Here is a 15334-nt window from a genome sequence, read left to right as displayed (position 1 = left end):
AGCGAATAAAATTTTTAAAAAAATAAGCTACAAAAACTAAATATTTTAAAAAGAGGGAGACTAACAATGTAATAAATACTTGTACTATGTAGATGCTTGGTGGCATTGTGTGCTCCTCTACTGGCTTCCATGTGCACTAGATATTTTATGAGAAAGGACATGCTTAATATAATCTCATGCCTTGTTTCTTATTGTACTGTTGTGAATGTTTTAGCATTTCCACTGACACTTTGAATACTCTTGAAAAGAAACCATAATCTATATATATATATCATTTCAGTCGTATATGCTGCCAATCCAATCCTAATTTATGTATTTTTTATCTCCGCATCCTTTTATTGTTTAGACATATCTCTCCCAACCTGCCTGTCTGTGCTATGCAACAACTCACAGGCACAGGTGATCTTTTAAATGTTATACTTAAGTGGTGAATAGCGAGGTTTTGGAGACCTGAGGAGATAAGAAAGCTTGCTTAAAGGATAGAAGGCAGCTTTGAAAATCTTGTCTCGGAATGAATATAGGGAAGATCACTGTTCTTTTGGAAAGTTTTTTTTATCATGTTCACTTGGGGGGGGGGATGCAGGATTTTGTTGATCAATGTTCTGTTATAGTCATTCAGTAGAATGGAAATGAGATACTCAAACTCTTGGTTTCTTTTGTATATGCTGCTGCTGAAGATTTTGTATTCCCTTTCTCATAGGATTTATATAACGCCTGTTTTTTTTTGCACCAGATGGTGATGAGATTTGGCATGCACGTACTGACGGTATTTATTTGGTTTTCCTGTAAACTGAGTAATTGAAACCATACATTTACTCTAAGATCTGTTTCCAAATAATGTGGAACTTTTTAAGAAGTTCTGTATTGTGAAAAAGTAACACCAAGGTTTGGGAGACTGGCTTAATAATATAGAAAATAATGTCACAAAAGTGGCAAAATATAACAGTAACATGCATTCCATTGCTAGTCTCTTTTTTGGATATTTACATTGTGATCATTACCTGTTTACAGCTTAATATTTTTATTTGATTCATTATTATGGACTCCTCTCTGTCTTTGCTGCAGAAAATTTGTTCATGAAGTGATTTGAGAAGCACACCTTGGAGCACCATGGAACACAACCTGAAGTGCAGCTATGGTATGTAGATGTTATGTTCATCATTTGGCCTGGCTCCACTAACCAACTAAAAGAATTTCACACATAATCAGTATTCACCCTTGGCTCAAATTCACTTTTGCAATAGAAATCAATAGATTATTACTATTTTAAGACATGCTTATAGATATATCCCAGCAAAGCAACCTCAGTTTACATTAACTCAACTAATACCAATCAATACTTGCTCTCGAAATCATCTCACCATCTGGTACAAAAAAATTGGCATATAAACCCTAAGATAAAGAGCATATAAAATCTTCAGCAGCATAGACAAAAGAAACCAAGAACTTGATTACCTCAAAACCAAAGAATGGCTATAATGGATCATTTATTAACATCAACCTACATCCCCCCCCCCCAGATGAACACAACAAAGACGTTTACAGAAGAGGCAGTAATTCTTCCCTATATTTAATCACCCAGAGACAAGATTTCAAAGTTGCTATGCTAATTCAATGGCTATAAATGTATCAAAATTGTCTTCTACCCCTTAATTAGATTTTTAATCTCTGGCCTCCAAAACTTTAATCTACCACTTAAGAAACCTGATGTTTCCAAGATCACTTGTGCCTGTGGATTGTGCTATATAGGAACAGATAGGCAGATCAGAAGAGATATACATGTCCCAACATTTCAAGCACATGAAGTAAAAATAAATCAGGATTGCATCAAATTGACATGTGATCCAAGATTACAGTTTCTATCTAGCATTCATAGTCAGCAGGAATAAAAACTTCCATAATAGTGCAATAAGAAACAATACAATCTTACATCAAGTATAGTCCTCTCTCATAAAATATCTAACTTATGTGGAAGCCAGTAACATGCATTCCATTGTTAGTCTCTCTTTTTTTTTTTTAGCATGTGCCATCCATAGTGCTAGGTCGCTTGAAGAAAGAGTATTATAAGTTCTATTCCAGTCACTGACTAAAGAACTTTTACTAAACCTTTTTTTCAACCAGTTGCCGAGTTAATCAATCTCTGGCACAGGCAAGTGGGTCCCCCCCCCCCCATAAACTCAAGAAAATCGATCCTAGAACCCAAGCAATTTTCAGACAGTAAATGTAGTGTTAAGATTGGGGACCACAAGATGGCAGCACTTCTCACCCACCTCTCTTCATCGAATGGCATGTATAATTAGTGATAGCCTTGAGCCAGCTATCTCTGATTGGCTACCAGTGGAGATCGAGCTGCCCATTCAGTCTTCAAAAGTTAGGACTAAAACCACCTCGCTACTCCCTATAGGGAAATAAAAGGTGTTAGTGGATTATTTCCTGAGTACATGAAACTAGTTGACTGTCTAAATATTTTTTACTGTCAGTTGTTCTACATGGTTTAATACTGGCTTACATTGCATGTTGTGCTATTGGCAGTCACACACAAAAAAAGTGCATCAGATTTTTGAACATGTTCAAAAAACATTTTTTAAGTTCCTTCTGACTAGCTATTATTTGGAATACACTTATGCATTGATACGTTTTATTTTAATCACAATTTTTCGGTGAAATGAAATTCTTCCTTCTGCAGTTGAGCAACCTGATCATACTTGAATTTAAGCCATTGTCAATTTATAGATTTATATCTTCTTTTCATTAGAACTGCTAATGATGTGATATGAGACAAAGTGCAATGTTATTCTCAACATCCAAATCAAATGGCATAGAAGCATGTATCTTGTTGAGCAGCTGTACAAAGAACTTCAAGATGTGGAGTGTTCTGAGTTAACTAAGAATCAGCATTTTTTAATGTTGCTTATCTATTGCTATATGTCCAGTTCATCTTAGTTCTATTGTAGAATGTTGGTGATTGGAATTATGACTTTCCCAGCTAAGGCCTCAAGGGCAATGCATTATGTTTGTTAACTGTGTGTATGTACACGTGTTTCCATCTAGTTTGCCTGTTTTGCAGAGTGAAAAATCCTGAAATAGTGAACAAAAACCCCTGCTATCTTCACGTGAAGACACCAGCTAACTCATCTTCAGTTAAAAAATCCTTATGAAAGCTAAACAAGTGTTCTCTGCCAGGTTGGCAGGAAAACGACCCAGAGGAAGACCAAGATATAGGTGGATTGATATGGTACAAAGTGCCTTAGACGATAGAAATATAAGATCTGATAATGTTGGGGTCTTGACAAGTAACAGACTGATCTTGAGGAAAATTGTAGATAGGAAGTTAGTAATGGTGTAAATTTTTCATGTAGTACTATCATATCCTGTAACACCCCTTGAGGGTACATGGCAGGAATTTGATGATGATATGAAAGTTTCTTGCAATCTTACAATGGATTTGAACCCAGATGGAATCTTTCCAATCAAATGGCAAATGTCATCATCCTCAGGATGGAACATTGGAGATGCTTAGAATAAAGAATATGGTTTCATAAACCAATGAATGAAATAGTATTTCTCTCCTGGGATCCTGCTTGTTTTATTGGATTTGTAAATCTCTGAAATTAAATAACCCTGAATTTTAATTTTTTGTACACCCAAAACAAGAAAGCATGCTAGTGTTCCTCACTTTATTTTATTTATTCGTATGGAGTTTCCTCTCTTTTTCTCTCCCGTCCCTATTGGGGAGTTGAGCCCCCTCATAGGGGATTAAGTATTTATGGCTGTAGATCCATGTGTGTTCACAGGGCCGGTTTGCCTGCTTGCGGGATGAAAAACGCCAGATAAACTGGTGGGAAAAAACCCTACTGCCCGTGCCCAAGACTGGCTAACTTGGCTATGGCTGAGGAGGATCCTCAAATTCCTCACATCTTCGATGGGAATCTAACCTGGGACACTCCTTCCCCAGTCATATGGTTGCAAAGCGCAAAGCCACTAGGCTAACTGCGCGGACAGTGTTCCTCACTAAATTATTATAATGAATGAAATTATACTTATTTCCTGTATATGATATTTTTGGATAAAAAATATAATTTTTGCTCTTGTGGTACAATATTTGATATGCTACCCACAGATTCAGTTGTCAATTACCACCTATCATATCCACATTGTGAGGCATGTTTACTGCTGTAATAGCAGTGCCATTACTGTGCTGAGGCTCGTCAGACAAAGAGTTTAAACAAGTGACCATTATTTGAGATAAACAGGGAACAGAACTTCCAATATTATGAATTTATTTAATACACTGACAACCATTCTGCCAACTTCTGTTGAACTGGAAAGTGCCGTTTATGCAGCAGGGTTATTTATAACCAAGTGGAGAACTCATCTTAACGATAGAAATATCCATTGTTTGTTTTTTAAGGAACTATTTTAAAAATGTTGATTGACATATTTTATTTTTATGTATTCTCTTTATTTACTTTTTGTATTGAATAAATATTTCAAAGCAAAATGTTAAACTTTTTGTTTTGAATGAAATTTCTTTTTTTTTTTTTTAAATTTGTGAATGCACTTGATTATAATTAATTAAAATAATATAATATTTTAGCTTTTTATTTATCTTTTACTGATAAATAAAAATTATTAATTAATAGCCACCACTGATGAAGAATGCATTCTTTTCACCTTTTTCTATGTGCACTTTCTATAATGCATGTCAATTTTCTTCATTTGCTGTTTGATTGACACAGCTTTCTAAATTTGAAGCATAGAATCCAAATAATAAAGAAACTAGAGCATCTTGAAAATAATGAAAAATGCTCTTAAAATGTGGGCATTTGTCACTGTTCCATTGCAGTCACCTTTGCTCCACAGACACCACCAATTCAAATCCATTGTGTGACCAGCTTTGGTGAAAATTTGAAATATACAAAATTAGGGGCTGTAATAAGGATTGGCTCACATCCTTCAGAGATACATCTCACATTTTTCAACTAATTTGAGCCAGATTCAGGAATATTTTTTTCCTTAAGCTGTTTAACATTCACTGTGAAATTCTGCTTAGTTGGACTAAAAGAAATAATTAGTGGAAGGATGCGACCTGTAAGTAATAACTACAGGTCACATCCTTCCACTAATTATTCTTTTCTATTTCATCTCCTTTATTTAAAAAATGATTGATATCTCATATATATATACACAACAGTTTATAAGGCAATAACTGGTAAAGTACAGAAGTAAGTACTCCTCTCAACAAAAATTATGCACACCGCTTGATTCATATTTTAAATCAGCTCTTGCAATAAATACAGTGAAATCTCCAACTGACAATCTTCCACATGAAAGAGTAGTCCTAAAAATATTAAAACAAATATTATAAATTATATTTATGAATTGAACAGATACCAGATTAGTACTTGGAACTTTAAATCCTTTTCCCCTCTCACAATATGGAATCCATATTGTGAGAATCCAATTTTAGGAATCCATATGGGATTCCTAAAATTCTCTGAGAAGACATTCCTATCTGTCCAATGGTTAAAGGTATAATTACTCTACATATCTATACCTTTATATGTTAGCAGAGCTAATCTCAGGTGGTATGGTCACTTAAATGGAATAGGACAGGAAAGATTAGCAAAACAAGTGTTCTCTGCCAGGTTGGCAGGAAAAAGACCCAGAGGATGACAAAATATAGGTAGATTAATGCAGTAAAAAGTGCCTTAGAAGATAGAAATATAAGATCTGATAATGTTGGAGTCTTGACAGGTAACAGATTCATTTGGACGAAAATTGTAGATAGGAAATTTGTAATATAAGTTTTTCAATTAGTTTTTTGTCAGAAATTTGATGACGATAATCTATACTTTTGACTATATAACTGCCCTAGGCCTGTTATCTTTTAATAAAAACTGAACACTTCATTCCTTCTATAGTACACCACAGATACGAGACACTTCTGCGCATGTCAACAGAAGGAAATCCATTCCGATAATAGGGTAATCAATCTGTATTGTGGGATGAGTTGTTTATTATTATACATTGGAAAATTAACTTCTCTTTTATGATCATTGTAGTTTTTAAAGTGGTAACTATTTTGCTCGTATAACAGTTGGAAAATTTTACCTATAAAGCATGTGATTTCGTGAGTTGTTGACCAATTCGTTCATTGCCTTATTTCTTTCTTCCCTTCAACATGAACTGACTCTTCTTGGCAGTCTGCCAATGATAGCTCTTCCTTCTGTGGTCGGACTATACAAGCAACATTATTCTAACATAGTGAACTTTGATATGGTTAATTATTTACCAATATCTTGGGTTAACTTCTTGTGCTATTACTACTGCATAAATTCTCCAAGAAAATCATGGCACTGATCAAGCACTATATATCAAATATTTTAAGTTTCCTCTATATTAACAAATCTCCATATGAAAAATTTGAAAGTCCTGAAAGAATACCATTTCAAATCAAAAATATGGAAAAGAAATGTCAGCGATATTTTCTTCATTTGGAGCCCATGGACAACTATCACTATTTGATTTTCTTGATTCACCTTTAAAGATTCACCCATGAACTAGATTCCAATAGTTTGCTTCCATTTTAAGACTTAAACCTAACTAAAAAATTTAATAAGTTAAAAATCTCTGTCTTTTGGAAATCAACTACAGGCTTCTCACCATTATAGAATTCAAAAAGTAGGCATGTTTTAATACTGAAAACAAGAGCCTGTCATCTTATTACTGATGAAGAACTAGTCACAAAACGCCAATTTCTTAAAAAGAACCTCTTTTTTTTTTTTTTTTTTTTTCAAAATGGCTAGTAGAATGAATGGAGGCTCCTTACCAACCAACACACAAAATGCACTTCTAGTCATCTAGAAGTCATATATTTTATTACACTTCCCTATAATAATCCTTTCCCCATGAAACTACGTAGAGAATTTAAAATGAGAACAGTATTTACTCCTTTCATCTTGTTAGATCACTATTTCAATCCATTAAACCCAGACACATCCCAAAACATCCAGCAGCTTATCTACAGTGGTGTGACCGCAGGTCACTATACTTTGAATAGACTAAGAAATTTATTGAACAATACGTCAAGGAACATGTTCAAATATAAAATACCAGAGAAATGAAGCTACAGCTCTTTCATTTCATTTACTGTCTTCAACTGAACATCATTCCTTCAACAGAAAGATATGAAATTTTGCAGAATGAGTCTGAAATCACACACTAGTTCTATGACAAAAAAAAGGAAACTCGAGGAATCTTTGGAAATACTATTAGATCATATATGCCTGAAGGTAAATACTATCACTAATTTATCTGAATGCTTCCTAGCTATGGCTAGCCAAGCATACAAATGAGAGCATGCCAGCATACACATTAGTGAATGCATGTTTACACATGATTTAAATAATTGGAATTCTACATTATTCCATATTGGTTGTCACCATACTAGTTTTTTTACTATTTGTTTGTCCATTAGTGCCTTCTCTTACACCTGAAGTCTTATTTATTACACTTTTTATTAAACAGGTAGTGTGTCTGAATAAACTTGTTTCTTCTATACTTCTGGTTACTGCCATGTATAACTTAGAAAGCAAGCAAGCAGTCTGTTGACAGTAATATTTTAATTATTGAAAATGGAACTTTCCCTGAAATATGAGCAATATTGTAACACTAATTATTAAAAATAATGTTACTTCTAAATTGAAGCTGATCTATGTTTTCTTCAATACTTAACTCACTTTTTTCATATGTTTTTTTTTTGTATTATTTATTTATATTAATGAAGTTTAATGTGCACTTTCTTAAAGTGACTGCTAGATTCAGATGTTCACCTACTCCTGTTACAGGAGTACTTTTGATATGCATTCAATGCAAAAATTCAAAAACCTAATTTTTTTTAAGTATATCCCTCAAAAATGTTTGAATATTTACTCTTAACAAACTATCATTTGATGAATTAGCATTGATGAATGCTTGTAAACACCACTGATGAATGAAAATTCATCAGTGGTCCTAAGAGGCAGCCTACTAAGTATTCTTGGCTTTCGTATCTGTCATTTTAATAGGATAAAGTGGTTAGTCATATCCCTACAAAATTTTTTTTTTTGGCCATGAATTATATGTTCTCTTCTGACTAGTTTAAAAGTGTAAGAAAAGAAGAAGTAATGACAAGGAATGCAGCAAACATTTCAAAATATTTGTTTTGTACCAAAACAAGTAAGGGAAGAGGATTCTGGGTATAAACATAACAGAAATAGCAATATCGGTAATGTATAATGCTTTTTGTGTGAATATGAAAGTATTAACCTCAACAGAAAGAAGAAATAATGAACACTGACTAGAGAAGAAACATCATTGGCATCAACAGCACTAACTTCTGACAAGTGCAAGAATTTACAGAATAACGCATCTTGAGTTATATAGATATCAAAAAAAAAAAATATTTTTTCAAACTTTTGTGTGTGTAATTTATATATGAAGTTACAACAGGAAACTAAAATTGCAAACATAAAATAAGATATTTAAGACATCAAATTCCTGATATGTACCTTCAAGGGATGTGATAGGATACTATGATAGTACAACATCAAATGTTTATATTAATACTAATCTCTTATCAATAATTCTTCTCCAAGTTAGTCTGTTATCTCTTAGGACTCCAGTATTGTCAAATCGTATATTTCAATCTCTGAAGTTGCTTTTAATTGCATCAATCCACCCATGTTTTTGGTTATCCTCTGAATCTTTTCTCTATCATCCAACACCTTTCCATTCCCATTCTGTTAGGTGATCATATCACTTAATTTTAGCTCTGCTCACATATTATTAATGAATGTTAATATATCTTCATAATATCATTTTTAATATGATCCTGCCATCTGTTCACTGCTATATTTTTCTCAGAGCTCTCATATCTAGGTTCTCCAGTCTGTTTTATTTCCAACTTAGCTCCCAAATACATAAGTTAAAATTAGTTTGAATATTGTCTTTTACAGGATGTTTACAATTATTAAAGTACCTCTATTCAGAGCAATCCATAGATGAAATACTCTCAAACTTAGTGGGTGCGTACCCTAACCAGATCACGAGGAAGAGATTTTGGCAATAAAAAAGAAATAGTTGAATAGTAGAAATAATAGAAATAGGCAAAGAAAAAGAAATAATTGGTGTATATAAAATAGTTTGGGTCTCCCACAATAAGTCTCCGGACTCCATGGAGATACCCATATAATAATAAAAGTAAATTATATTTGCCACTCATTTATTATGTACAAGTTACAATTGTTTATGTTATTTATAATAAATTTAGTTTAATCCTTTATCCAAGTGTGAGCAAACGAAGTTTGCACCTGAAAGTATCTTCAGGACTGGGGCAAGGTGATACAACACCAGGGCAACTCGTTGCAAAGGTGTAGCAAGCTACCAACACTCCTGTCTCAGTAGCTCCTTTAATGCAAAACACATCTCCTTGCGGATATGTCTAATGTTATGCATTAAGGGAAGGGCTACTACCCAGACTAGTTTTGACCTTTATTGAGGTAGAATGGGAGTTCATGTCTCTCATCATTGGCCTTTGGAGAATAAAGCATGCTGAGGATCAGCAGACAGTAAAAGAAGAGTATGATATAAGATAGAGTAGGATAGTAGGAGGTAAAAAGAGGCCTCAGTCAACCTGTTTAGCCTTATTGGCTAATTGGTCTGTAATATGTAATCTCAATTTACCTGTTCAGAAAAGGTTAAACATAGACTTTTGTCTCTAGTTCTCATATTATTTTATCTAAAGTAATGATTTACTCCAGTATTAATGGAAGTTCTTTTTATGTTACTAAATATAATATCCTTATTTTTATTCCAGGTATATATATATATATATATATATATATATATATATATATATATATATATATTTTTTTTTTTTTTTAACAGGATATAAATAATAGGACTTGTTTAAATATTTATTTTAAATCTAAAATAACGGGACTTAAGGTCCGGTAAGTAGGAATGAATAGGAACTTACTGAGGAACTCGTATACCTGGTACCACTGGGACTTAGAATGGGGAAGAGACTGGCCCGGGAGATGCAGCTCACGAGGAGCAGCACCGCCTCGCAGTAAGCCTTCGCCGCCCGGGTTCTCAGCTCTCCCCCCCTTGTTTGGAGTAAAGAGACCGTGCCAGCGAAAGCTTTGTGGCTAGGGGAAACAGAGTGGTTATTCTTTTTTCTGGGGTGGGGGGGATGGTGGGTTTTTTTTTTTGGGTTCTAAAGAGATATACAGGGCTTGATGCGTCCCTGTATAAGAAAGCATATTATCGGTGGTTTGCAGTATTGATTCACAAATTTAAAGTCTCCTAGTAAGTGCCTTTCTTGTGCAAGAAATTTGTGTAAGTAGAAAAAGAAACCTTTTCTTATTCTTGCATACATTAAATTTGCGTCTCGTACCTGGGATTTTTTCCGTACTTTCCAGATGTGATATTTTAGTACATTGATTAGGAAGATAGTGAACTTTTGGGTTTTTTGGACTGGTGGCGGGAATTGTAGTCGTACTACCTCTTCTACTGTCAGCATGGGGATTCCCAATGCTGTGCTGAGTCTCCGCCAGATGCGTTGGGCTGGTGGGCAAAAATAAAAGAAGTGGTCCACCGTTTCCACGTCCCGGCAGACATCGCAGAATGGGTCGCAAGGGTTAGGTACATACCGGGATTTCACCTGTTTCACCGGGAGCCGCCCGTAGGCTATTCTCCAGGCTAGATCCCGATGAAAAGGCTGTCCCCAGCTATTTTTGATGTTTCTGAAGAGAATTTCATTATTTGTACTAAGATTGGGTGTATCACGCCTGGAAAGTTGGAAGAAATCCCAGTATACTGCTTTGGGTTTGTGTGTGAGGATTGCTATTCCTCTGTCTCTGAGTGTTGTGATCCATTTCACTACTGTACGGTACCACTTGGGCACCCCCCTTGCGCAGGGTCCAGCATAGTCCGTGATCCCAAAGAGGGGGAGGAAAAGTCCTATAAAATATCTAATTAGTAGGCCAGAAATGTGGTTGGAGTTTAAGGCCTTCCGTACGGTTTTGAACGTGTTTGCTTGTAGCAAGCTTCTGTGATCGGGCAGAGCATAACCCCCTTCTTCCTGTTTGAGTTGTAGATATTCTTTCTTTACTTCGCGTTTTCTCCCATTCCAGAAGAAATCCAGGAGTTCTTTTGATAATTTATTTTCTTGTGCCAGTGTGATGCCTGTGATATTGACAGTGTGCATCAGCATTGGGGTGACGATTGTTTTTATTACTGTCGCTCTGCCATAAAAGGAGAAGAAGGTTGGTTTGAACAGCCTTATCCTTTCCCTGCTTGTCTCCTGCAATTTTGGATTGGTAGTGCTAGGGTGTCTGAAAAGGGCACGCCTAGTATAGTTAGAGGCTGTGTCTGTAGCGTTAAACCGTAGGGAAGTCCAGTGCTATGGAAATTTCCGAAACTTTTGATTTGGGTTTTTTGTGCGTTAACGCGAAGACCACTGACTATGCTGAATTTTTGCAGCGTGTGCAGATAGATATAGATGGACTCAGAGTCTCTGAGTGTAGCCACTACATCGTCTGCATATGCCACTATTTTGCATTGTCTGGAGCCTTGGGGAAGTGGAATACCGTTAATTGCGGGGGTGTTATCAATTCTTTTGATTAGGGGTTCTAGTACTAGGGAGAAGAGGAGGGGGCTTAGCGGGCAGCCTTGCCTAACCCCTCTCTTTATGCGGATTGGTTCTGTTAGAAACCCATTAATAGATAGTTGGGTCGTGGCTTCCGCATACATGTTTTTAATTGTACGCCGAAGTCTCGGGCCCACGCCTGTTTTTAGTAGGATGTTCTGCAAGTACCTGTGGTTGACGCTGTCAAACGCTTTCTCCAGGTCGGTGGAGAGAAGTGCCAGGGGGTATTTTTTCTCTTTGGCCAGTTTGATCAAGTCTCTTAACAAAAAGAGATTGAATTCCATAGATCTACCAGGGATCCCATAGACCTGTGAGCTTGTTATTATTTTTTCGATACCACCCTTAAGGCGCGTGCAGATAATTTTTGCAAAAATCTTGTAGTCTACGTTGGTTAGGGAGATTGGACGCCAGTTATTCGACAAAGTCCGATCTTGGTCTTTCTTGGGGATAAAGATGGTGTGGCTCTTAACGAATTCCTCGGGGATGTTTCCCGAAGTGAGGAATTCGTTAAAGATGTTTATTAACGCTGCCAATGCAAATTCCCAGATAGATCTATAGAATTCTATCCCCAGTCCGTCTGGCCCTGGGGTCTTCTTTGTTTTCATCATTCTGTACGTGGCCTTTAATTCGGCTGCAGTTATCGGCCTGTCCTGTAGGGCACTAAGATGATCGGGAAAACGTGTTGCGTCCCACTCACTCAAGTCATCCGTGCCCTGCCGGTAGGAGAAGATACCGATATACTGCTGATGAAAGTGACCGAGTATTTCGTGGGTTGAGCGTAAAATCTGGCCCTTCTCCTCGATCTGGTGAATCGTTTTCTCATCATTAGCCGCCACCCGTTGTTGGTTGTAGAATGCGGTGGAAGGTGTTTCCAAATGTCTGAGATAGAGTCTCGTTCGAAAGTCGAGGTCCTCGACTCTACTCTGCCGCTCTTGCTGCAGTTCTATTTCTACTTGTCTGATGAGATCTCCGCAGGGAACTCCGCTCCGTTCGTTTGTCCGGTACCAGCCGAGTTCCCTGTAGAGATCCCTCAGCCGTTTGCGTTTTTGGTAGGCCCTTTCGCGTCCACATTTTTGGAACAGTTCCCTAGCCTGCCTCTTGAAGGTCAGCCAGTTTTCCCAGTCCCAGTTGGTGTTTGTCCATCCGTCACAGAGGTTCTGTAGCTGGTCGCTGAAAAGACTGGGGAAGGTAGGAGGGAGCCTCCAAGGACCTCTGGCTGTTTCCATCACCTCTGGGAGCATGATTTTTAGTATGACCATCTTGAGGTCGGTTGTCAAGTTATGCACTGCGGTGTGACGTATCCTCTGAACATATTGTTCCAGGTTTTGGGACACGTACACCCTGTCTAGTCTTGTCGATATCTGGCCGCGGCCCCACGTAGTTTCTACTTTGGCGGGGTTATTCCGCCTCCAGATATCGACGAGGTCAAAATTTATACAGCATCGATTTAAAGCGGCAATGCCGCCAGTTCCGTTGTTTGCGTTCCCGCCTATTTTGTCTATTGTCTAGACGTGTGTCTTCCACACAGTTCCAGTCTCCTGCAACTATTAGGTGCAGGAGAATTCGAGGAACAAAATCGAGGAACGTTGGGCGTTCCTCGCCGCAAACAAAGCGATACCAGAATAGACGGATAAAACAGGTAATAAAAAGAAAAAAGGTCTTACCAAAGCTGGGGTACTACTGCGGAATCTGAGCATGGAGCTCTCTTTTCAGGCCGTTGAAACTGGATCTTGAGAGGTAGACGTCTGCCTTCGGCCGGAGCTTTCTCGGGGGTCCTCGGGAACTGTCTCTGGAATCCGCTGCGTTCTGTTGATGTCGATATTGAGGTCTCTTCAGTGGGAGCCAGGCCCAAGCTGAGATACCAGGCAGAAGCATTCGTAGGTCATCTCTACCTATAGGAGTTGCCAAATGGTGTGCCACCCATTTTTAATAAATTACTCTGGATTTAGAGAAAGATGTTGAAAGTTTATTTTTCACTTGGTTAGAGTATAATAAATTTAGTTTAATCCTTTATCCAAGTGTGAGCAAACGAAGTTTGCGCCTGAAAGTATCTTCAGGACTGGGGCAAGGTGATACAACACCAGGGCAACTCGTTGCAAAGGTGTAGCAAGCTACCAAAAGTGGCCCTTCCCTTAATGCATAACATTAGACATATCCGCAAGGGGATGTGTTTTGCATTAAAGGAGATACTGAGACAGGAGTGTTGGTAGCTTGCTACACCTTTGCAACGAGTTGCCCTGGTGTTGTATCACCTTGCCCCAGTCCTGAAGATACTTTCAGGCGCAAACTTCGTTTGCTCACACTTGGATGAGTGTCCTAGGTTCGATTCCCGTCGACAACGTGAGGAGTTTAGGGATCTTCCTCAGCCATAGCCAAGATAGCCTGTCTTGGGTGTGGACAAGACAGGCTATCTTGGCTATGGCTGAGGAAGTGGGTGTGCAAGCAGGTAAACCGGACCCGTACACACACAGGCTATAGTCATAAAAAATACGGCAAAGAAGGCAATGGGAAACCACCTTGCGTCATTATCTCCCTAGTAATCAGCTGCAACCGTCTCTAAGAGAGGAAGCACAGGATCAGATCCATTCCCTTAATCCAACTCAGTCACCATTGTTATAAAATATGAGCAAATGACCAAAACACGATCTTCCTTTAGCAAGCCCATGCTGTTCCTTGCAGAGTATAGCTTGTATGTCTACCCGTTTCTGTATGCGAGTTCTTACTAACTTCTCTAAAATCTTCACCACCACCACCACACCAGAGATACTAGTAGATCGGTAGTTGGGCACATCGTGTTTTGCACCACATTTGTACGTTGGGATTATCACATGAGCTGAGACTCAAGTTATACAAACATATGAAAGTCCTAGACAGTTCGGAACGTGATTAAGGCATGTGCAGCTGAAATTCCATTCCATGATATGCTATCATGAATTTCATCATATTCTTATTAAGTTTATGCAACATCTCTTCGACCCCATTCTCATGCACCTCTAAGTCGTCATCCAATATAGTAGTAGCACTGTTCACCTTGTTACATACACCTGATTGAAATGTCTTGGCAAAGTGAGCACTTATCAGCCTCTATCACTAGAGTACCATTTGCATTCAATAAAGTTATTCTTTCACATTCATTCTTTCTTTTACTTGCGGCATAACGATAAAATTCTTTTGACCTGTCTTTCGCGTGCATAACCAGTTTCTTTTCCTATTCCGATTTAAATTTCGGCACAATACTCGTTACGTTTCTGGCCAGCACGTTATATATTTCATAACTACTCTCACGATATTCTTTTCACGTCATCATCTTGTGGTTCTCTTGCTTAATAAGGTTGCACATCCATTTCACTTCCAAGCTATTTGTTCTTAAAACTTTAGGGACACATTCAGATACTGCCTCGTTTAATTAAACACTCTTTCAACTCTTCCATGCACTGATGATATTTTTCCCATTCAATACCTGATACTATACGACCAAAGATAGTATTCTCCAAAGCTATCATAATTTCCAGCTTAGTAGTTCAGCATGTAAACTATCTAATTAAAACATCAATATAATTCGCTACTTCCCAGGAAATCATGGCATGATTTCCTGGGAAGTAGCGAAATCGCTACTTGGTTTCCTGGGAAGTCGCAAAC

The sequence above is a fragment of the Typopeltis vanoorti genome, chromosome 24, assembly GCF_054136105.1.
Source record: "Typopeltis vanoorti isolate ZY-2024b chromosome 24, IOZ_Tvanoo_1.0, whole genome shotgun sequence".
Taxonomy (NCBI): Eukaryota; Metazoa; Arthropoda; class Arachnida; order Uropygi; family Thelyphonidae; genus Typopeltis; species Typopeltis vanoorti.
Note: the sequence above shows the minus strand (reverse complement) of the source record.